Source organism: Eumetopias jubatus, unplaced genomic scaffold (genome assembly GCF_037043125.1).
Source record: "Eumetopias jubatus isolate StellerSeaLion01/CBP00866 unplaced genomic scaffold, mEumJub1_p1.0 scaffold_15, whole genome shotgun sequence".
NCBI lineage: Eukaryota > Metazoa > Chordata > Mammalia > Carnivora > Otariidae > Eumetopias > Eumetopias jubatus.
In genome coordinates this window covers 56650046-56675118 of record NW_028274821.1, presented here as the reverse complement: position 1 = coordinate 56675118, position 25073 = coordinate 56650046, and positions in this window count along the sequence as shown.

Below are 25073 nucleotides of genomic sequence, written 5' to 3'. Positions count from 1 at the left end.
GCTACTCTGCAGTCCCAGGCAACCACTAATCTACTTCCTACCTCTATAGATTTGCTTATGCTGAGTATTTCATATAAATGGAATCATACAATATGTGGTGTTTTGTATTTGGCTTCTTTCATTTAACATGATGTTTTTGAGACTCATTCATATTGAAGTATCTATCAGTATTGGGGATTGCTTTTTATTTGCTGAAATAGTATAGATATTCCACATTTTATTTATCTGTTCATCAGTTGATGAACATTTGAGTTGTTTCCACTTTTTGGATATTATGGCTAATGTTCCTATGAACATCCATATACAGTCTTTGTGTACACCTAAGCTTTCATTTCTCTTGGGTAGATAACTAGGAGTGAAATTGTTGAGTCATAAGGTAATTCTGTGTTTAGCATTTTAATAAAGTGTCACATGTTTTACAGAGCAGCTGCACCCTTTTGCGTTCCCATCAGCAAAGTACAAGAGTTATAGTTTCTCTACATTCTCACTAACACTTGTTATTATCTATCTTTTTATCAGTTGGCTCTGTAAATATTATAAAGACTGTGTGGTACCCCATGCCACCTTCCTAGATCCTTAGGTGGAAGTGCTATCCTGAACCACATTTCAAGAAAAAGATTAATTATACTTTGTAGAAGCTTAGGACTTATATATTCCTTTTAGCTGTTGTATGAAAATCTAGAAACTCCAAGGGTGCCCAAGTGGCTCAGTCAGTTAAGTGTCTGACTCTTGATTTTGGCTCAGATTCTGATCTCAGGGTTGTGAGACCAAGCCCCGTGTTGGGTGGGGCCTACTTGAGATTCTCTCTCCCTCTCCTTCTGCCCCATCCCCATATATATATCTATATATAAAAATTTTTTTTATGTAAAAAAATAAAATCCAGGAACTCTTGTACTTTTGTGAAAATATCATACTACTTAAAGCTTATTGTGTGTGGTCAAAGACTGTTAATTATACTCCAATATCTAGTGTTCCCTTCTTACATAGAAATAGAATTAACCAAAAAGTACATGTCTTAGACTCCCTTGAAGCTACATGTAGCTATAAGGCTAAGTTCAGGTCTATGGGCTATGGGCTATGAACAAAAATGTTGTGTACTCTTAAAGAGAAGAATTGAGCGCACCTTTTTACCCCTCTACACATTTTTACTGGGAAGTGGAAATGATGGTAAAGGCTGGAGTCGCCCTTTTGGACCAAAGATGGTCACCATGTGCTGCAGTGGGAAGGGCGTCAAAATAGAGGAAGCCTGGGTCTCTGATGATTGTGAGGCCACCATACCAGCCCTGGATTGCTTACCTGAACTTTAACATGAGAGATAAATATCTTTTTTAACCCAGGGTTATTTTGGGGCTGTCTGTTATAACAGCCAAAATGTGAAGTTACCAACATGTAGAAAGCCTGTGTAGGAACATGGCTACAATATGAAAGTCTTCACTGATGAATATGATCACACAAGGAAAGGCACAGAAATGCAGTGAAAAGAGCACTGGACTCAAATTAAGGTTATTGGAGATTTAGTGTTGATTTTATCTGTAGTCAGCTTTGTGACCTCAGGCAAGTCTCTGTATTTCTCTGTGTCCTCATCCATAAAATAAGGTGGTTTTATATAGTGAAAAATAAATTTTTAAAACTTGAAAATAGGGAAGCCTGGGTGGCTCAGTTGGTTAAGCGTCTGCCTTCAGCTCAGGTCATGGTCCCGGGGTCCTGGGATCGAGTCCCACATCAGGCTCCCTGCTCAGCTGGGAGTCTGCTTCTCCCTCTCCCTCTGCCTCTCTCCCCAGCTTGTGCTCTCTCTCTCTCTCTCTCACTCACACACACACTCTCTCTCTCAAATAAATAAAATCTTGAAAAGAGAAAGCATCTGGTTTCAGAAGTACTTCACTGTATTCATTTTCACTGGTAAAACAAGTCAATAAAAATTTTAAATGTATAAACTCAAAGGTAGAAGCCTTCTCTAATAAAATAGTAAGATGATAATCATCTTTGGCAGCTGCATCATTTGCACAGGGCTAAGAATTCCCCCATACATTCACTTTTTTTAAAAATCCTCCCAATCGGTACCATTATTACCCCTATTTTACAGATAAGGAACCCTGTCATGCAGTTGGTTGGTGGTGGGGCCAGGATTTAGATTCCTGAGTCCAGAGCGCAGGTGCTTAACAGCTGCTACTTTGCCCCCATAGCTTATCCCTAAGTAGTCATTGTGCAGTATATCAAGAAATCTACAGTAAAGGCTGTTGGCCTGTGTGGCCTTTTCAGCCATTGTGACTAAGGGGCATTATTATACTTTAAAAGAATAAACAACTCTTGCAAATTTGCTCAGTAGGTTAAGGTGACATATGGAGCTATCATTGTGAATCATCTAAGAAGCACAGGGAGAATTAAGATAATGGTAAAGCACACCTGCCAAATGCTGAAAAGAAGATAAGCAGCCCTCAGGAACCCGTGACCTGCAACGCTGGGCAGTCTGATCCCTGAACTCCAAGGACCAAGCCTCCTGAGCTTGGCTGGCAGCTGTGATTCAAAGCGGGGTGGAGGGGGGTGGTCAGGTGCCAAGATGTTCTGTTTCTTGCCTATTGCATTTTTTTTAAAGGTTTATTTATTTATTTGAGAGAGCAAGAAAGAGAGAGAGAGTACATGAGAGGGGGGAGGGTTAGAGGGAGAAGCAGTCTCCTCGCCGAGCAGGGAGCCCAATGCGGGACTCGATTCCGGGACTCCAGGATCATGACCTGAGCCGAAGGCAGTCGCTTAACCAACTGAGTCACCCAGGCGCCCTGCCTATTGCATTTTGAAGAGGCACATCCGAGAAGCTAAGCCTGATGGACCCTGAACACTGCTGTTGTTGTTTTTTTCCCCCCTGACAACAAAATTAAAACTGCACCTAGGGATTTATCCATCCTTTTGCTGATCTCGATGTGAACTGTGCAGTGAAATTCCTGTACACAGCACTGACTCTATCTCTCAGGGTGTTGCTTAAACTGTGGCTGAGCACAAATGGAAATCAAGTCTTGTTGAAGTCAGCACACAGAATTAATCTCTAAAAGTAATGAAAGAATTCATTCACTCTTTAAGATAAATGTGAAGTATGGTGAAGTCAGAGATGTGCAGCTCGGCTGCAGAGACATCTTGGGGAAAGGATATTGTGTTTTGGGGACACATTTTAATGCCCCTCTGATACCCTTATGTGATTATAAATATGCTTTAGGTTTCTTTTTTAAAATATATTTAATATATGAGGTTTTGAACCTGCAATTATTTACCTTCAGTGCATTTTAACATTGGGAAAGGTAAAAACGAATTCCCTTTTTAGCTCTTGGATGCATAAATATATTATTTAAGTAAATATAAAATTAGGAACCATCTCAATATTTAAAGCCAACATGAAGTAATGCTCTCTGCTTTCCACCCCATCCTTAATTTTATTTTTACCTTGACTCTGAACTTCATGCTTTGGTTTTTTTCTAAGTGTTGTTCATGAACCACCTGTTTAGAATCAGCAGTGCTTGCTTAAAAGTTATTCTGAAAGTCTGGGGTAGAGGAAGTCAGATCAAATAACATTTCTTCCCCAGTACCTAATGAAATGAACAAAAATGTTTCTTTTCAAAAGGCCAAAAATTATCAGCAGAATCAAAATTGAAAAGTGGCTCTCAACCTTGTTTACCACACCTGCTACCCAGAAAACAATTGAGGAATGTTCCAATATCCTGAATTCACCTTGATTTGAAGAGAAGTCGCCGGAAGGATGAGTAAGTGGGAGACTATGAACTCACACGCTTCTTTCTGCACCACTGCAGACCCTGGCTGAGGACCAGCCATTTTCCAAGGTCACTGCTGAGTTGGAGGAACGAACAAGAGCCCTTGGGTTAGGAAATTCCTGGCCCTTGCTGTGAAGATTGACCCCAGTAAAGGACATTTACGGGGACTCAGAAGAGAGTAGGCAGTCCAGGATCCCAGCAAGGACTGCAGGCAGTTCCAGAGGGGCTCTTCTCCTTCCCACTCTCAAGTCTCAAGATACAAAAAAGTAAATAGAAAATGACATCCAGCCTCCAAGTTGTTGTCCACAGGGGTGATAACTAGTTTCCGGGGAAGAGAAGAAGGTCAGGAAGAACTACTGTAGATCAGGGAAACTGAAGAATTATGTAGAACTGCCCAACTGTATCTTTTTAAAAAAAATTTCTTTATTGTTATGTTAATCACCATATATTACATCATTAGTTTTTGATGTAGTGTTCCATGATTCATTGTGCATAACACCCAGTGCTCCATGCAGAATGTGCCCTCTTTAATACCCATCACCAGGCTAACCCATCCCCCTACCCTCCTCCCCTCTAGAACCCTCAGTTTGTTTCTCAGAGTCCATCGTCTCTCATGGTTCGTCTCCCCCTCTGACTTACTCCCCTTCATTCTTCTCCTCCTGCTATCTTCTTCTTTTTCTTTTTTCTTAACATATGTTGCATTATTTGTTTCAGAAGTACAGATCTGTGATTCAACAGTCTTGCACAATTCACAGCGCTCACCATAGCACATACCCTCCCCAATGTCTATCACCCAGCCATCCCATCCCTCCCACCCCCCACCACTCCAGCAACACTCAGTTTGTTTCCTGAGATTAAGAATTCCTCATATCAGTGAGGTCATATGATACATGTCTTTCTCTGATTGACTTATTTCACTCAGCATAACACCCTCCAGTTCCAACCACATTGTTGCAAATGGCAAGATCTCATTCCTTTTGATGGCTGCATAATATTCCATTGTATATATATACCACATCTTCTTTATCCATTCATCTGTCGATGGACATCTTGGCTCTTTCCACAGTTTGACTATTGTGCCCAACTGTATCTTAAGCAAAACAAAAATATATGGCATGTCAACCTTGTAAATGTGTCACTGAGGAGGGGGTGGGGGCAGAAAGAGGGGGAGAGAGAGAGAGAGAGAAAGTACAGATGCAAAGGAAATAGTCCAGATAAAGAAAAAAATTAAATAAAAAAAAAGGAAGAAAATTCCCCCAGATTGACTTAGTGCTAAAAAAACAAACAAACAAAAAACACCTTAATAAAAACAGGCTATCAGTAAAATAAGAACTCAAAGACAAAATGCTGAAACAACAGAAAGAGATAAAAGAGAAATTGCAGGGCTAAGGAAACCAATTGGAACCAAAATAATACTATTACAGATCTTAACAAATAAATTAGAAATCAAAGAACAGTCTAGACAGAACTAAGAAGTTAGTGGAATCGAAGACTTGGAATAATCACTATGAACACAGCAGAAAATTATAAAGAAATTAAAATAATGAGACCAAACATGGCGTTCATATCTAGATGATACAAAATGCAGATAATTATTGTCCCTGAAATAGCATACTCAAAATAGAAGATAAAAATTATTCTCAAATATAATGAAGGAAAATTTCCCTGAAGGTAAAAGAATGAAATCTGCTCTTGAAAGAGTACACCATATACTCAGAAACTATTTAATATAAAACAATTGAGACTGATTAAGGTATTTACCTTTAGGGATAAAGAAAGCTTTCCTGAGGCTTCCAAGCAGAAACAGCTAGCCACCCACAAGGGGGAAAGGTCAGGCTGGCCTCCTACTTTTCTACAAAAGACAGGTGAGCAGTGTCTACAGGTTTCTGCAGGAAAGAAAGTGGGACCCAACGTTATTATACTAAGCCAAGTTGTCATTCAAGTGGCAAGGCAAAAGGCAGACATTTTTAAACACACAGCAAAAAACAAAACAAACAACAAAAAACCGAAGGAAAAAAAAAGAAAGAAAAAAGGAAGATGGGAAGGAAGGAAGGAAGGAAGGTAATACTCATTTTAAACACACACACACACACACACACACACACACACACACACACACACACACACACACACCATACACTTTTTTGACTATAAAATCAAGCCATTCAAGAGGTGAAGCTAAATCACCTAATTTTTTCTATTAACTTTTCTTCTGAGATTGTCAAGAATTCAATTTTCAAATTGCAAAGGAAACCTCACCTACTTGAGAGCATGAGGAAGGAGGAGGATTGAGGAGTGAGAAATGGGAACCAAAGCATAAAAGTCAAACTTTATGAAGTTGACAATTTGCATCAGATTAACCATCCCTGTGCTCCATAGCCTCCTTGATAACATGCAGAAAACAATCCTTGCTTCACAGGGCTGTTGGGAGAAGTAAAAGAGAAAAAAATATAGTGAGGCTGGACCTCAGAACCTGATACATTCTAAGTGCTCAGTAATTTCAGTCTCTCATCCATTCCCAATCCTTGCCATATACACTGTTGTCTAAGGTTTGGTTTTGTTCACTCAGGCTCACTCTATATTCTTATGCCACTGTACTTTTTCAGGTTCAGTAATTTTTGGCTTAAAGCTAAATGTTTGCTAGTAAACTGTTCTTAAATTAACATGGGAAAAAATCATGGGCTCTGGCATTAGAACTAGGTTTCAGTCCTGGGTTGCCTCTCTCATACACGTAATGGGAATATCTGAAGAAGAGAGAGAAAGGAACAGAAGCAATATTTGAAGTAATAATGACTGAGAATTTCTCCAAATTAATGTCAGACAGAAAACCACAGATCCAGGAAACTCAGGAAACACCAAATAGGATAAATGCCCCTCCCTGCCCCCCACCAAACTACACCTAAACATATAATATTCAAATTGCAGCAAATCACAGATAAAGAAGAAAATCTTGAAAGAATCCAGCAAAGGTAAGAATTATATCCAAGTTCTCCTCAAAGAACCAGGCAAGCAAGAAGAGAGAAGAGTGAAATACTTAAAGTATTGAGAGAAAAACAACAACAACAACAACCAAACAACCTAGAAATCTGCATCTTTTAAAATTATCCTTCAAAAATGAAGGAGAAATATTTTCTTGGACAAATAAAAATTGAGGGAATTTTCAGTAAACCTCACTTTCAAGAAATATTAAATCAAGTTCTTTAGAGAGAAACAAAATAGTAGAGATCAGAAACTCAGACCTATGTAAAGAGGAGCATTAGAGAAGGAATGAGTGAAGGTAAAATAAAAACTTTTTTCTTCTTAATTTATCTAACAGATTGAGGTAAAATAACAATATATTTGATGATTATAGCTTATGTATAAGCGAAATAAATGACAGCAATGATACATGGGTTGAGAGAGAAGAATGAGGAATATTTTGTTACTACAAGGTATTTGCATTACTTGTGAAGTGGTATGGCATTATTTGAAAGTGGACTTGGATTAAATTATAAATGTATACTGCAAACTCTAGGACAATGACTAAAAAAAGTAACATTGACATTAATTATAAATGATTAGGAAGGAGAGAAAATGGAATCATATAAAATGCAGAAAAAGATAAAAATAGGAACAAAGAAAAACACCAACAAATAGAAAGTGGTGACAAATATGGTAGATATTCATCCAACTGGGTCAATAATCACTAAATGTCAATGGTCTAAATACTATCAATTAAAAGACCGAGGTTGTCAGGGTGGATCAAAAAACAAGACAACTATACGTTGTCAACAAGAAACCTACTTTATTTTTAAAAAATTTTTTAAAGATTTTATTTATTTGAGAGAGAGCACGAGGAAGGGCAGAGGGAGAGGGAGAAGTTGACTCCCCAGTGAGCAGGGAGCCTGACAGTGGGGCTCTATCCTAGGACCCTGGGATCGTGGCCTGAGCCCAAGGCAGATGTTTGACTGAGCCACCCAGGCGCCCCCAAGAAACCTACTTTAATATAAAGACATATGTAGATTAATGTAACTCTGCTCGGCCATTGGCTCCCAAGCCCCATTAACATTCAGAAATTGCCAGATCTGTTTTTGCTCATTGGTTCAAGATCTCCAGCCCAAAGTATTAGAGTTCACTCTTTGAGTCCCCCTGCCTGCCAGTACTCTGGTTCAGTTCTCCCAAGACAGGCACTCTTCTGCTTTCCTAAACATCCATGTGCATAGATTACAGTCTTCCAGGAGCATTTCCCCCTCTGGTTACTCTTGGAATCTTAATTGCTCCCCATATCTCCCTTAAAGGCACTAATGTTCTTGTGCAGTAGCCACTGGCTCTTTGAGCTGCTAGAAAGTGTTTTGTATTTTATAGGTGTGCACAGTGCTGGGTGGTATTCCTTGTTTTAGTTACTGGCTCCACTGTCTACCAGGCATACAGTCTATAGTCCAACACTGCTGCTTTTACCATCTGTGATTTCGCATCCAAGAACTTCAGAAGCAGGACAGATCTTATGGCACCACAGACAGTGACCTACCTATAGCCCAACTTCATGGGATGACCTCATTAATTAGAGTTGATGGTTCTGCTATGATTCCTCTGGGAGGCTGTTCACAAATGATGTTAATTGTCGGATGTGTGCATCTCCTTAACCTGATTCTCTAGGGACCTGAATTCCCCCCTCTTAAAGCCTCTCTCTTCTTCACACTCAGTTCATTAGCAAGTCTTGCTGATGCTACTTCTGAAATATCTCATACCTATGTCACACATATGTCCCTTCCACTGCTTCAGAGGAGCTCTTAACTCCTTGTAGCCTCCTGACTGGTTCTTTTTGCCTCTAAGCTCTTCCTTTTCTTGGCTGACCTCCTTTTTTTGGGCAGATTTTCTTTTTATAAACCTTGTTGCTCTGATTATAAAATTTGATGGGCTGGTTTACAGGAAAGCCTATATTTTTTGATATACACAATCATTCAGTGTCTACTGTGCCAGCCCCAGCATCTGTTGCTCGCTCGTGCACCCTTCAGCCTCAGTGAGCATGTCCCCTTTCCTAAGAGGCCTCTCGCCTACTGTTCATGCTTTGTCAAAATACCCTTTCCTTCCTTTTCTACCCAAATAATTACTCATAGTTTCAAAGTCTGTCAAGAAGTTCGCTACTCTAGGGATGCCTGGGTGGCTCAGTTGGTTAAGCATCTGCCTTCAGCTCAGGTTATCATTCCAGGGTTCTGGGATCGAGCCCTGAATTGAATCCGGCTCCCGGCTCAGCAGGGAGTCCGCTTCTCCCTCTCTCTGCCTCCCCACTCATGTTCTCTCTTGCTCTCTATGCTCTCTCTCTCTCTCTCTCATAAATAAATAAATAACCTTAAAAAAAAAAAAAAGAAGTTTGCTACTCTAACATGCCCAGGAAATCTAATTCAGGAGTTTCTTGGGGCTGGTCCTAGGCCTTGCCCTGCTCTTCTCCATATCCTCTTTGCTGAGGAAATGTCATCCATAACATGGCTTCAATTATTGACCTGTATACAATTCACACATTTATATCTCCCACACAGACTTTTCCTCTGAGTTCCAGACTCATATATCTAATCATCTAATTGATACTGCCTTTTTTAATATTCAAGAGCCCTGTTAATCTTCATAAAATTATGATGCAAGCACTATTATTGTTCTCATTTTGAAAACTAGAAAACTGAGGCTCAGAAACGTGAAATGCATTGTGTAAGTTTGCACAACTAATTAATGTTTGATGGAATTTGAACCTAGGACTCTGTGCCCTTAAACTTTATATTTTTATCCAACATATCATTACTGCCTCTTGAATATTTACATCAGGGAACTGAGATAGCTTGTTTGAAATAATAATAATAATAGTGTTACTGTTAAGAAAGAAATGGAACCAGTTTATTTGAATAGAAATAAATCTATATTCTAGACAATTCAAAAACTTACACAATATAATAGAATCTTAGGGTTGGATAATATTTTGAAGTTCATTCAGCCCATCCATCTTTCTTTCCTACTTGATTCGAGGACATGTTTGAATTCATAGTTGGTTTTTTATAAGAAGTATTTTTATTTTTCATTTGAATGGATTAATATTGCCTTTTCTGAGCAATGAGGAGAGAAAATGAGCCACATTAATATTATTTCAGCTTCTGACTCCAGCTGTGTCTGATGACCTATCTCCATGATCTTTCTTTTGCAATTTGTGCATCACTCACCCTCCTCTATCTTTTCTTTTTTTTTTTTTAACTCATTTGAGTTGGGGGTCTCTCACTTACCTGACATTTCCTTTTGGATGTCTCAAGCCATTTCAAATTAAACAGGTTGAATACTAAAACTCATTATTTTCCTTGCCAAACTGGCTCTTCCCTAGTGTTCCCTATCTTAGTGATTGGCAGCACCACTGGTGCAGTTGTGCCAGTCAGAAACCTAGGTGTCATCCTAGACCCACCTCTCTCTCACTTCCCACATCTGCTGTCATCACAGCCTGTCCTGAATACCTTCTACATAGCTCCTGACAGTCCTCCTCTCTCCATTTCCACTGCCACCACTTGCATCAGCCTCTCGCCTGGATCATTGAAGTAGCCAAGTAACTGATCTCTCTGCTTCTTGTTTCTTCTAATTTGTTCTCCAGAGTACAAAGTAATCCTTTTGACAAACAAATTCAATGGTCCCTCCTAGCTGAACATTCCACAATGACTTCCCATTGCTCCTGGAAATCTTGAAGTCCTCTGATGTGGCCCTTGTGATGCTGCATGGTCCATCCTACTTTCAGTGCCTGATATGCATCATGCTCCCTCCTACTGTGGGACCTCAGAACATGCAGTTTCCTCTGCTTGCAACACTCTTTTCTTTCCTTTTCAGCCAATTAACTAAGACTTAGGGTCCTGCTACAAAAACTCAAGGGGGGAGAAGGCCATTCCTTCTCCCTACATCCAGGAAGGTATATGACCTTAGCCCGGACAAGAAATAAATCTTGAGGAAAGACTACAAAAACACATAATGGATTATTGTTGGCTGGGCGGAGTTGGCTGGGCAGTGTCATGGTAGCAAGTAACCAGGGGTGGCCATCATCAGGGTCAGATATTACCTCCTTTAGCAGAATCTTGATTATGTCTGGCCTCCCTTGGTTCCTACCTTAGTCTGGTTCTCTAATATTTCTACCAGTTCTTTGAACTATCTGATACTCTTGCAGGAGGTTATTTTTCTGCTTAACTTGGCCCGAGTCAGTTTCATTTTTATAACCAATAATCCTGATGAATAGTACAGTGTGATTCATTTATTAATGGCTATTTCATCTCCAGGAGAGGAAGTTCTGTGGCTATCTCACATATCATTGTATTTGAAGATGCTCTTCCGGTGCCTGGAATATAATTAGTACTTAATAAATATTTTTTAGATAAATAGATAGATTCCTTTTGATATTTCAGTAGCACTGTGCACTGATTTTTGTATTGTAATCCTGGTTTTGCCTTTAAGAAGCTATACTTTGTCCACTGATCCACTGATCTTTTTTTTTTTTTTTACTTTTTAAAATATTTTTTATTAACATATAACATGCTATTTGCTTCAGGGGTACAGATCTGTGATTCATCAGTCTTACACAATTCACAGCGCTCACCATAGTACATACCCTCCCCAATGTCCATCACCCAGCCACCCCATCCCTCTCACCCCCCTCCACTCCAGCAACCCTCAGTTTGTTTCCTGAAATTAAGAGTCTCTTACAGTTTGTCTCCCTCTCTGGTTTCAGCTTATTTCATTTTCCCCCTCCCTTCCCCTATGATCCTCTGTCTTGTTTCTCAAATTCCTCGTATCAGTAAGATCATGATACTTGTCTTTCTCTGACTGACTTATTTAGCTTAGTATCATACCCTCTAGTTCCATCCACGTCACTGCAAATGGCAAGATTTCATTTTTTGATGGCTGCATAATATTCCATTATATATATACACACCACATCTTCTTTATCTATTCATCTGTTGTTGGGCATCTAGGCTCTTTCCATAGTTTGGCTATTGTGGACATTGCTGCTATAAACATTGGGGTGCATGTGCCCCTTCAGATCACTATATTTGTATCTTTGGGATAAATACCCAGTAGTGCAATTGCTGGTTCATAGAGTAGTTCTATTTTCAACTTTTTGAGGAACCTCCATACTGTTTTCCAGAGTGGCTGCACCAGCTTGCATTCCCACCAACAGTGTGCGAGGGTTCCCCTTTCTCCTCATCCTTGCCACCATCTGTCGTTTTGTTAATTTTAGCCATTCTGACTGGTGTGAGGTGGTATCTCATTGAGGTTTTGATTTGGATTTCTCTGATGCCGAGTGATGTTGAGCACTTTTTCATGTATCTGTTGGCCATTTGGATGTCTTCTTTGAAGGAATGTCTGTTCATGTCTTCTGCCCATTTCTTGATTGGATTATTTGTTCTTTGGATGTTGAGTTTGATGAGTTCTTTATAGATTTTGGATACTAGCCCTTTACCCGTATGTCATTTGCAAGTATCTTCTCCCATTCTGTCAGTTGTCTTTTGGTTTTGTTGACTGTTTCCTTTGCTGTGCAAAAGCTTTTTATCTTGATGAAATCCCAATAGTTCATTTTTGCCCTTGCTTCCCTTGCCTTCGGTGATGTTTCTAGGAAGAAGTTGCTGTGGCTGAGGTCGAAGAGATTGCTGCCTGTATTCTCCTCAAGGATTTTGATGGATTCCTGTCTCACATTTAGGTCTTTCAACCATTTTGAGTCTATTTTTGTGTGTGGTGTAAGGAAATGGTCCAGTTTCATTCTTCTGCATGTGGCTGTCCAATTTTCCCAACACCATTTGTTGAAGAGATAGTCTTTTTGCCATTGGACATTCTTTCCTGCTTTGTCGAAGATGAGTTGACCATAGAGTTGAGGGTCCATTTCTGGGTTCTCTATTCTGTTCCATTGATCTATGTGTGTTTTTGTGCCAGTACCATACTGTCTTAATGATTACAGCTTTGTAATAGAGCTAGAAGTCCAGAATTGTGATGCCACTAGAATTGCTCTGGCTATTTGGGGTCTTTTCTGGTTCCATACAAATTTTAGGATTATTTGTTCCATTTCTTTGAAAAAAGTTGATGGTATTTTGATAGGGATTGCATTAAATTGTAGATTGCTCTAGATAGCATAGACATTTTCACAATATTTGTTCTTCCAATCCATGAGCATGGAATGTTTTTCCATTTCCTTTTGTCTTCCTCAGTTTCTTTCATGAGTATTCTATAGTTTTCTGAGTACAGATCCTTTGCCTCTTTGGTTAGATTTATTCCTAGGTATCTTATGGTTTTGGGTGTAGTTGTAAATGGGATCGACTCCTTAATTTCTCTTTCTTCTGTCTAGTTGTTGGTGTATAGAAATGCAACTGATTTCTGGGCATTGATTTTTTTTTAAGATTTTATTTATTTATTTGGGAGAGAGAATGAGAGAGAGAGAGCACAAGAGGGGGGAGCAGGAGAGGGAGAAGCAGACTTTCCGCTGAGCAGGGAGTCCGATGCCGGACTCGATCCTGGGACTCCAGGATCATGACCTGAGCCGAAGGCTGTCACTTAACCAACTGAGCCACCCAGGCGCCCTCTGTGCATTGATTTTATATCCTGCCACTTTACTGAATTCCTGTATGAGTTCTAGCAGTTTTGGGGTGGAGTCTTTTGGGTTTTCCACATAAAGTATCATATCATCTGCAAAAAGTGAGAGTTCGACTTCTTCTTTGCCGATTCGGATGCCTTTTATTTCTTTTTGTTGTTTGATTGCTGAGGCTAGGACATCTAGTACTATGTTGAATAGCAGCAGTGATAGTGGACATCCCTGCCATGTTCCTGACCTTAGGGGGAAAGCTCTGTTTTTCCGCACTGAGAATGATATTTGCTGTGGGTTTTTCATAGATGGCTTTTATGATATTGAGGTATGTACCCTCTATCCCTACACTGTGAAAAGTTTTAATCAAGAAAGGATGCTGTACTTTGTCAAATGCTTTTTCTGAATCTATTGAGAGGATCATATGGTTCTTGTTCTTTCTTATGTTAATGTATTGTATCACATTGATTTGCGGATGTTGAACCAAGCTTGCAGCCCATCAGTTTTTGAGGAATAAACCAAAATTGAATTCTTGGGATAAATCCTTTTTTTAATTTATTTTTTAATTTAAATTCAATTAGCCAACATATAGTACATCATTAGTTTTCAGTGTAGTGTTCAATGATTCATTAGTTGTGTATAACACCCAGTGCTCTTTGGATAAATCTTATGTAGTCATGATGTTTTTATCATTTTATATAATATGTGCTGTGATTTGCTAGAATTTTGTTCAGAATTTTTATATTATAAGGGACAGTGGTGGTCTATAATTGTGTTTTCTTATAATGTCTTTGGTATCAGGGTACTCCTTCCCTCATAGAATGTTTTCGGAAGTATTCCCCCCCCTTCTATTTTCTGAAATGGTTTGTGTAGAATTGGTATTATTTCTTCCTTATATGTTTGATAGAATTCACCAGTGAGGCTATATAGAGCTGAGGTTTTCTATGGTGAGGTTTTTAAACTTCAAATTCAATTTCCTTAATAGAAATAGGGTCACTCATGTTATTTACTTGGTATTGTGTAAGTTTTTGGAGTATGTGTCTTTTAAGGAATTTGTCCATTTCATCTAAGTTGTTGAATTTATGGCATGGCATTGTTCATAATACTCTTTTTTTAAAAAAGAATTATGTATTTTTTTGGAGAGAGAGAGAGCACATGCAAGTGGGGAGAGGGGCAAAGGGAGAGGGAAAGAATCTCAGGCAGACTCCCCCCTGAGCATGGAGCCTGACGTGGGGCTTGATCCCATGAGATCATGACCTGAGCCAAAATCACGAGTCTGACGCTTAACCACTGAGGCACCCAGGTGCCCCTGTTCATAACACTTTTCATTTTAATGTCTATGGGATCTGTAGTGATCTCTTCTCTTTCATTCTTAATGTTGGTAAACTGTGATCTCTCTCTCTATTTTTTTCCATCAATCTGGCTTGAAATTTATAATTTACTATTTTTTTCTTTTCAAGAAAACCAATTGTTAATTTCACTGATTTCTTTTTCTGTATTTCTTTTTCTGTCTTATCTTCCTTCTGAGTACTGCTTTAACTGAATTCCACAAATTTCGATGGGTTTTGTTTTCTACTTTCAGCTGAAAATATTTTCTAATTTTTTTGTGATTTCTTTTTTGACCCATGAGATATCTAGAAATGTGCTGCTTAATGTACAACTTGTTGAGTATCTTCCAATATTTTTTCTATTATTGACATCAGTTTGACTCCACCATGGTTAGAGAATATATTTTGTATGATTTTAGTTCCATTAAATTTGAGATTTATTTTATCTGTGGTCTGTCTTAGTGAATGGATCCACATGCATTTGAGAAGAATGTGTCTTTTGGTGTCATTGTGTGACATGTTCTATAAATATCAAATACATTAAGTTGATTGGTAGTGTTATTTGATCTTCTATGTATTACTAGTTTTCCTGCTGCTTGTTTCTATTAACTACTGACAAAGGAGTGCTGAAGTCTCCAGATATAACTATATATTTATCTATTTTTCCTTTCATTTCTATGAAATTTTCTTCATGCATTTGAACTCTTATTAGGTACACATATATTTATCATTATCAAATGTCTCTCTTTGTTCCAGGTAATATTCCTTGTTCTGAAATTTACTTTGTCTAAAAATATTGTTTTTTGCCTTGTATACCATTTCCATTCTTCTCCTTTCAATCTATCTGTGTCTTTATATTTACAGTATGTTATAGTATATCTGAACTCTGATGTCACATATTGATAAGTGTCCCTCAGGTCACTGATACTCTGTTTATTTCAGTATTTTTTTCTCTGTGCTGTTCATTCAGGACAGCCTCTAGCACTGTGTCTCAAATTTACTAATCTTTTATTCTATAGTATTTAAGCTGTTGCTAGTCTCATTCATTGTATTTTTCATTTCAGATATTGTATTCTTATTGTCCAGAAGTTCCATGGCTCATTTTTATATCTTTCCTTCCTCTCCTAACCATTCTTATGTTTTTCTCTACCTTCTTCAATATATGGAACAAGTTTATAGTAACTTTTTAAAACATCTTTGTCTGCTAATTTCATTATCTCCATCACTCCTGGCTCTATTTATTGATTGATTTTTCTCTGGCTATGGATTTTATTTTCCTCCTCCTTTGCATTCTTGGTAATTTTTTTTAGTATTGAATTCTGAACAATGTGTTATTAACTTTTTTAGATGATGCATTTTGTTGTATGCCTTATATAGTCTTGGACTTTTATTCTGATGTGTAGTTAAATTATTTAAATTAGTTGGATTGTTTCAAGGTTTGCTTTCAAGCTTTGTTAGGATGGATCCAGAGTAGCTCTACTATCAAGAGGGCAATACTCTTCTCAAGTCAGTACCTAATGTCTTTTGTAGTTTCAGTTCTTTTCACTCTGGTCAGTAGGAAAATGAACTATTTTCAGCCTTGAGTGAGCTGTGGGCACTGTTTGGTGTACAGATTTCCTGGGCTTCTTTCTGTGGCCTCAGGTAGTTTTCCTTTACAGAGGCACAGATCATTATCCAGGGGAAGATTTCAGAGCTCTCTGTGTTAGCTCTCTCCTCTCAGAGGGAAAGTCTAGCTGTCTTGGCTTCTTCAAACTTCAATCTCTATCTTCCCAATTCAGTGAGACTACTATACTCTGGGTTATCACTTCCTGTACTAGTAATTTCTTCCAGGCAGAAAACTGGGGCAATTATAGGGCTCCCCTCATTTATTTCCCTTCTCTCAGGGATCACAGTCTTACATTACCTGTTGTCCAGTGTCTGAAAACTTCATACATTTTTCTCCCTGATTTTCTAATTGTTTAAGGCACAAAAGTAAATCCAGTGTCTGTTACTTCATCATGGTCAGAAGTGGCATTATATACACATTAGCTTTCCATACTTAATCCCTTAACTCTCTGGACACACACATTTGCAATTTTTGTGGTCTGGAATTTAATGGACAAGGAAATATATGACTGCCATAATTTGGAAGAACCAGGATGGGAAATGTTTTCAATTTAATATTGAAGATAACTCATGTGACCACAACAGTGATGGGAATTTTTTTTAGCCTGAATATAGTACTCTTATTTCTTATCTACAATTGTGGATGTGTATTAGAATAGTTTCGTAATGTTGAGTGTAGTGTGAGGGCTCTATTTCAATGTAGGAAGACTCCTGAAGGCTGATAAGAAAGGAGAAAGAAGGCTCTGGTGTTGACTTCCTTTGTTTATGGGAATGAACCAATGTTGCTACTATCAGATTTGCTTAGAAGGATGATGAGAGCAGAAGTGGTAGGAGATCTTACCCTTGGTCTACTTTCAGTGGGACTGAGGGTTGGGAAAGGACAGGAAGGGAATGAGCTAGTTCCTTGACTTTTTTATTTTTGATTAGATGAACTTCCTTCTTACATTGAGACCTAGCACCTGACACAAAGAATGCCAGGATTAATGGATGCATGAGAAAGAAGACATTAATGTCTTCTTTCTCATCAGGAATCTCAAGATGCCTTATAATGGCAACTACCAGGCTCTAGTTGTTAAAGACTGGGTTTGCAGCTTTTTATTATAATCATCTAATTTTAGCTTCAGAGCATATTTTAATTGGATGGTTTTGACTTATTTGGAGTTGTCAGAATCCATATAAGATAGTAGAATAAACTTAGGGATTTTGAAATGTGTGTCTCAAAATAGAGCTGGGAAAAAGAAAAAGAGGAATAGAATGTGTGTTGGTTTTAAAATCCACTTGGACCAAGGAAATTTGTAGCTTGGGTTGCTTTAGGGACTCTCCCGACATCACTGCTGATTCTGCACTTTGGGAGACAGGTTGTCATTTCACTACTGCCAGGTTGTTCATTTTAAATTATCTGTTCAGAACAAAATATTCTCTATTAAGAAAACTTTGGGCTAAATTCTTTTACCAAAACAGTTTCCATGTCATACTAAAAGATGAAATTTGCCACATCAATAGTATTTTAGGGAAACCAGCTACAATTGATAATGAAGTGCCCTAAATACTTGAAAAGTTATGAGAGTTGCAGTTAATCAGAAAGCTGCCAGCTTTGTAATATTTTGAAATAGGGCCATCTAGTGGAAATGTGGGCCATCCCCTAACTGTGAAACCATGAGTGCATCCTCTAAGACCTTACATTCAGGTTTTTAAAAATATCAGTTTTATTGCTTCTAAATCCAAATTCCCTGTCCCTGATATAGTCTGCTCAGAAATAAATACATTTCCCCTCAAGTTCTTACACTGATTGATAAGATCCTAATCTGTCAATACACATTCAGTTAGGTTTCTAAAAGTTCTAAGTTGTTTGCTTTTTTCCCTCTTCCTATGAAAAACAGCTCTTTCTAGTCTGCTTCTTCTTACACTACCACCCCCTCCACCATGAAATCTTATTGAAGAATTAATATATATAGGTGAAACAATTTGAGAATTATACAAGACAGTGTATGATATAGGATCAAGATGTTTGTTACGAATGTAACTGGACTGTATAGGACCCATTAAACACATTGTTGAAATTGTGTGATGTGAAAGTATGTTTTCTTGGACTGGTTGGAGACAAAAGGCCTCTAAGGAAAGATATATATAAATTCCCCATGGAGGGTTTGTTCACAAAACTGGAGGGTTTGTTTACCAAATTCATTTTGTTCTCTTCCTGGAAACATAGCTAAATCACATTTCTCACTATGTGCCCCACCTGCAGTTAGGTGGGGCCCTGTGGTTGAGTTCTGGCAAATGGAACGTGGATGGAAGAGATATATACACTTTCCCAGTTCTGGCTCCTAAAATGTCCTGCATCACGTCCCATGTTTCTTTTATCTCCCCTCCTCACCCTCCGTCCAGTGGATGTCATTGCCCAGGCAGACTAAGAAAGCCTTTATCAGCCTGGGTCCTTTGATGCCTGTGTAGAGCCTACCCCTGCTCCCTAATCCCCCCAACCTGCCACAGACTGTGACGTGGACACAAAAGATGTTTTCAATACTTTAAGCCGTTGAGATTTGAGGATTGTTCGTTACCCTGATTAGCACAGGAGAGAAGAAACAACTGGAAGAAAGGAAAGAAGACAATGTGAGAGAAAGGCAATAAGGTCCATATTTCCTTTGGAGACATTTGTGAGCATTCTGACTCTTCTCCAGCTTTCAGAGTAAGCATGTGGTTGATACATTCTGAAAACATCTAGCAATACCGCAGAATGTAGAACCACAGAATGCTTCCTGACAGGGTTTGAGCTTATGGGATTAGGAAGGCGGGCTGTGGATGGAGATGATGAAGTTTGGACAGAGATCCTCCCCACTTCTTGAGACATGGTGAACGTGGCATGAAGTGATTACATATGGGAAACTGGGGAACAGGGCTTGTCAGCTTTAGCCGGCGGACATTTACTAATGTTATCATACATCGTTTTATGCTAATTAAGCTTTTCAGTTAACTCTATTCCAGGATCTTCTCCAAGATATGACTGACATGTGCCATGTCCATATAATAGGTATTCCAGGTATATTCAGGCTAGGCAGGGTGGGATTTTAGCAAAATTGTTCATTTAGGCCATTTGTGGAAGCAATACCTGGCACAAGTTTAATACAGAAGGAGACCTTTAAAGTGGGCAAATGAAATAGAAATCATTGGACCACAGAGGTCAAAGTTTTGCAGAGGATGTAGGACTTGAACTAAACTGTTGATGGGCAGAGAGGAAGGAAGCAAGCATGACTGGTGGCAGAAGGTGAAGAGAGACGAGTGAATAAGGAGACATTGTTGGGGGGTGGAAAGGTGATTGGTCCTATAACGTAGGACTGAGGTAGAGAAAGTGGATGGAATTAGGCAGCATAGACAAGGTGAAGGCTTTTAAGAACCTTGAAAACCATTCTGGGGACTTGAATTTGAAGCTATAGTCCAGAGCTCCCAGGCCAATCAAATATGATTAATGAGACAAGCTGGACTTACCCAAACATTTTTTTCTTGTACCTGTCATCACTCAATTTCCCCCATGGCATGCTCATGGGCATTTCAGTCTGAGAGAGGATCTGACTGAACACACAGCTCCTAAATCTAAACATTCAGGGATAATGAAAAGTATTAATCTGTCCTCCTTACCCCCCTCCTCTTCTGCTCGATGACACTGTCCCATCTCTCTAGATCCAGTTCTGTTGAACTCTACACTTCAAAGGCTCCCCTGAAGCCCCACCCAGGTAGCTGATCACTCCTTCCTTTGTGCAGCCATGGTACCAGACATACGCCTTTACTATCTCCTGCTTATTCCAAGTATTTATTACTTACCTGGTTCCCGCACTAAACAATGGATTCCTTGAAAGCAGGGGCTGTATCTTCCTGAACTCTATATCCCTGACACTGAAGGCAAGGCCTACCTACCATCTGGTAGGTACTCAAAATGAATACGTGGTAAATGCACAGATGGATGAATGAATGAGAGGTAGATAGATTTACTTTCCCAAGGCTGGAGACTTCATTCACACATTTGCCACAGCCATTATGTACAATGTATTTGTCTAAATAACTGCCTTCCTTTATTAGATTGTAAGTCTCCTTGAGTCTTGCTCATAAATTTATTCTCTGCACAGTTTAGTGTCTGGCATATATAAAAGGTTAAGTAAAATATTTGCTGAATGAATGGATGCATGGATGGTTCCTGCTGTAAACACTTACAAATTACCAAGATTTGGTGGTATGATATTTTGGAAGGAATTTGATACATGAAAAAAATATATTATTATAGGGGCACCTGGGTGGCTCAGTTGTTGAGCGTCTGCCTTCGGCTGGGGTCATGACCCCAGGGTCCTGGGATCAAGCCCCGTATCAGGCTCCCTGCTCAGTGGGAAGCCTGCTTCTCCCTCTCCCACTCCCCCTGCTTGTGTTCCTGCTCTCGCCGTCTCTCTCTCTGTCAAATAAATAAATAAAATCTTTAAAAAGTATATTACTATAAATAAACAGTTGCTAGAAGAGTGCTTACATATTCACGTATGGTAAAACACAAACTTGAAGAAGTAATACACAAACTTGAAAGTGGAGCATATTTAGAATATTATTTTGACATATTACTTGAAGTAACCAAGTTACAGAAAACTTTGCACCTGGCCACATGAATATTTTGGGTTTTGATACTGAAGCCTTTTCTCCCTATATAAGATAAACCAAGTTGATCCCATTGTAATTAGTCTCTTGCTTTTCTGAGCAGTTCTTGTGAATAAATAGGCCAATAAAAGTAAGCCATCGTTTCAAGTAGTAGGCTTGAGGGATATGGGCCAGTGAGGAAATGACCTCCATCTGATAGAAGTAGGTATGCTGAGCCCAGCCATGGTAGGGACTGTTGAAGGAAGGTACATCTCATTAGTTCAAATGATATATAATAATAATACTCTTCTGGATTATGACCATTGCATCATCATGCTAATGAAATGCAAAAGTACAGAAAAGAGAACAAAAAGCCATTCAAGGGGCACCTGGGTGGCTCAGTCGTTAAGCGTCTGCCTTCGGCTCAGGTCATGATCCCAGGGTCCTGGGATCAAGCCCCACATCGGGCGCCCTGCACGGCAGAAGCCTGCTTCTCCCTCTCCCACTCCCCCTGCTTGTGTTCCCTCTCTCGCTGTGTCTTTCTCTGTCAAATAAATAAAATCTTAAAAAAAAAAGCCATCCAAATGTTCCCATCACTCATGTCATTACAGATACCCATAAGTACACCAAAGCAGGTGTGTGAAGATCAAAGATAATTTATGAACAGCAAAAAATAAAATATTATTTCAAAAAATACAAACAGGGCAGTTGGGTGGCTCACTTGGTTAAGCGTCTGAATCTTGGTTTCGGCTCAGGTCATGATCTCAGGGTCATGAGGTCAAGCTTGATGCTGGGCTCCATGGTGGGTGTGGAGTCTGCTTAAGATTCTCTCTCTCCCTTTGCTCCCCACTTGCGGGTGCGGGTGCTCTCTCTCTCTCTCTCTCTCTCAAAAAAAAAAAATACAAACGTAAGACAGCTGCACTTTCATAATAATGAAGGGTTTTAATGTTAATTAAAATTTTTTTAATTAATTAAAAAATTTTAAAGTAATACTTTTCCCTCTTACTACTAGTAAGGACTTTAAGACTCTTATGTCAGATCTATTAAGTAAAAAGTAAAGGTACAGTTTATCAGTTATTATATAAATTTGCATTATTATCGGCTGGGATGATTCAGATTCCACCTCCCTCCCTCCCAAAGCCATATCTTTTATTCAAGAAAACCAGCTACAATTAATTGAGGAGAAAAAGACAAAACTGGTTGCTTCCTAGAGGATGAAGGAAAAGGAAACAAAAGGGAGGAAAGAAAAATTGTCTTTCTGGGGAGTCTTCAGAAAATTTTAGGCTTTAACACTGCCCCAATGTTTTGTGAAATGTATAATTTATGAAATAAAATTTACTAGGCTGAAATTATGGAATGAGCTCTTACATTTAGGAATATTAGCATGTATAAAAAGTTAATTGTCAATCTAGTCCCCAAAAGGCAGTGCAGATGTTCTTATGAAGGCATGCTCACTGTTCTTTCTTTAGTTTATTCCCTGTTGGTCATTCATAACTTTACAAAAAAGAAATAAACCTGTATTTTCTTTACAAATTTAAGTAATGTAATAATCCCTTTTAAAGGAGGGAAAACAAATTCTTGCATATTCCTCGAATAAAGTAATTTTCATTATAACTTTACTTAAATATTTACAAACACAAATTACATATAAATTTGTTGTCTATATTCTATTTCATCTATAGAACTGAAATTAAATTACAAATTATGTGCAAAAAAATATAACAATAAAAAATTCAAATAATGGATACGTTTTAACAAAACAAAAACAATGATGTGTAGTGGAAATATGCATTTTGGGATTTTCTGCTTCATTGTTTATTGCCTTGATTTTTAACACGCTAGAATGTTAGTTGAGTCATTGAACATTGTTTTTATCTTTCCTTTTAAACAATGGCATTAATTTCAAACCAATTAATTGTTTTATTGGGCTGATTTGCTTAACAGCAGCCTACAAAATGCAATAGAAACAAAATATTCTAAGAATAAAGAGATATAACGGAAACTTCTTCATTTTACCTGTTTATTACCTCCCCAAATCAACGGTTGCTAGTCAATATAAAGAAAGATGGAATCTTTGCTGTGAGGTGCCGTGTTTGTGAGGTGGCTCCATTCACCACTTCCCTACTTCTGAATGACTGAGAAACTTTTATTCATATAATGTGCCATAACATCACATGGCCTCCACTTGGCTCCACGCAATTGTAAACACACATGCAAATTTGGGTATTTGGTTATAAGGTGGTTGATCTAGAATATGCTTCCACGAAATTTTTTAAATTGTTGTTGAAATGAAAACACAAAATTTAGAAATTCTTGTAGAGAACTGGAGGGCACCTTCTACGATGTGGAGTTAATGATTTTAATCAATTGTTCTTTCTAGAGTGTCTCTGTTTGGCATCACTTGCCGCTGAAAGTGCAGGGATCCAACTAGAAGTAAAAACTTGAGCAAATGGACATTGTCTTGGACTACTTACAGGCTTAAGAAGTCAAACAACTTATTCTGCTCTACTAATCATAGGATATTAAGACAGTTGTAGTCATGCCAACTATGCCCCACAGTTGGAAACTATAATGATCAGCTCAAAGCTCCATCTCTGGCACAGAGCATGTGACCTGCTGCCGCTGTAAGTAATGAACTTTGCCATGAAGTTGCTGATTATATTAGTATCTGTATACCTCTAAGACACTGATTTTTTGAAGAATTTCAAAGTCAGGATGTAAAATGCTCCCTCTTATGGATCTTCTAATCAACATGAGCAAGTATCTTTTTCCCCCCTCGTCCCCTTGGAAATAATGATGCTTTGTATGGTAGGGTGATAGAATTTTTTTTTTTTTTAAAGCAAAAGAACAAGATGAAAGAAACCTACTAAAAGATAAAGGAATTTATAGAGAAATTAAATATCTTAAATAAGTGCTTAAAATGAAGACAGCACAAAGGCTTTTTACATTTCTGACTGAAAGTTTGAAAGGGAACTTGGATGAAACTTGCATCTCAGTTCCTGGCTGCAAATTCAGTCTGGTGGTGGGGTCCTGCACTCAGTTCAGCTATCTGCCCCACATCACCTGAAATCCATGGCCTCAATCTCATGTCTGCTCTGACTAGTATACTCTTTCAGGTGTCAAACCAAGCTGGCTTTTAAAAACATACCTGGAAGTATTAGGCTCTTATTAGATCCTCAGTTGAAGACGTGAGTTTATTGACAGAAGACACCCTGTCACCTTATCTCCTGGCTCCTTTTCCCTGCCCAGTGTGCTGTAGCTCCTTCCTGGTTTTGTGGACTGGTTAATGAGATTTTATATAAAGCTCAACTTAATTGTACAGTATTTATAATTTTCCAGCAAGCTAGAGTGCCCTCTTGTGGGAATATCCAGTAGTTATCCAGGTACTACCAACTATCTGAATTCATGAGTCCACATTTCCCAGGTGTGGTAAGCTGAACATGCTCCCTCACTGTATTTTATTTTTATTCAGCTCATCTTCTTCATGGGTGTCATGGCCATAGGTAAACGGGAAGGTGTAGAAATATGGTAGGCGGTAGCCAGTGATATAAGAATATATTTTCCAAAACAATATTGATTTTCTTTCTTTCTTTTTCTTTTTAAATATAGTGGTGTTAGAAGGTGAGGAAAGTACAGAGTAAGTCAGAATGAAGGTCCCAAGTTCAAGGAATTACTAGATGTCTTTAACTCTACTCACCAAAGAAACATTTATGTGGGTTGTCAAATGCCTCATTGAGGATCTATATCCTTCCTGGAATGAGTAAGCACTCATGGATTTACTGTCACTTGACTATCAGTTGTTTGCATCTCATCAGAACAGAGCTGAGAGCTCTAGCCTAAGAAGGATGATGAATTTTCGTCTAAAATATAGCTATTATAAGATAGATTGAGGATTGATAATAGCTTAAATGCATAGTTTTCCTACTACTTCAAGGCATACATCTTGAAAAACTTTTTATTTGGAAGAACTTCAAACATACACAAAATAGTATATGAGAGGAGTATAATCCCCTGCTTTTACCTATCAGACAGCATCAACAATTACCAACTCATTACTAATCTTATTTCCTTCAAACCTCTTTCCTCCCTCTCCAATTATTTAGAAGTAAATTCCAGGCATTGTACCCTCCCATCCATAAATATTTCAGAGGGTATTTCTAAGAGATAAGAACTCCTCTTTAAAAATATTACCCCAATATCATCATGTAAAAAATA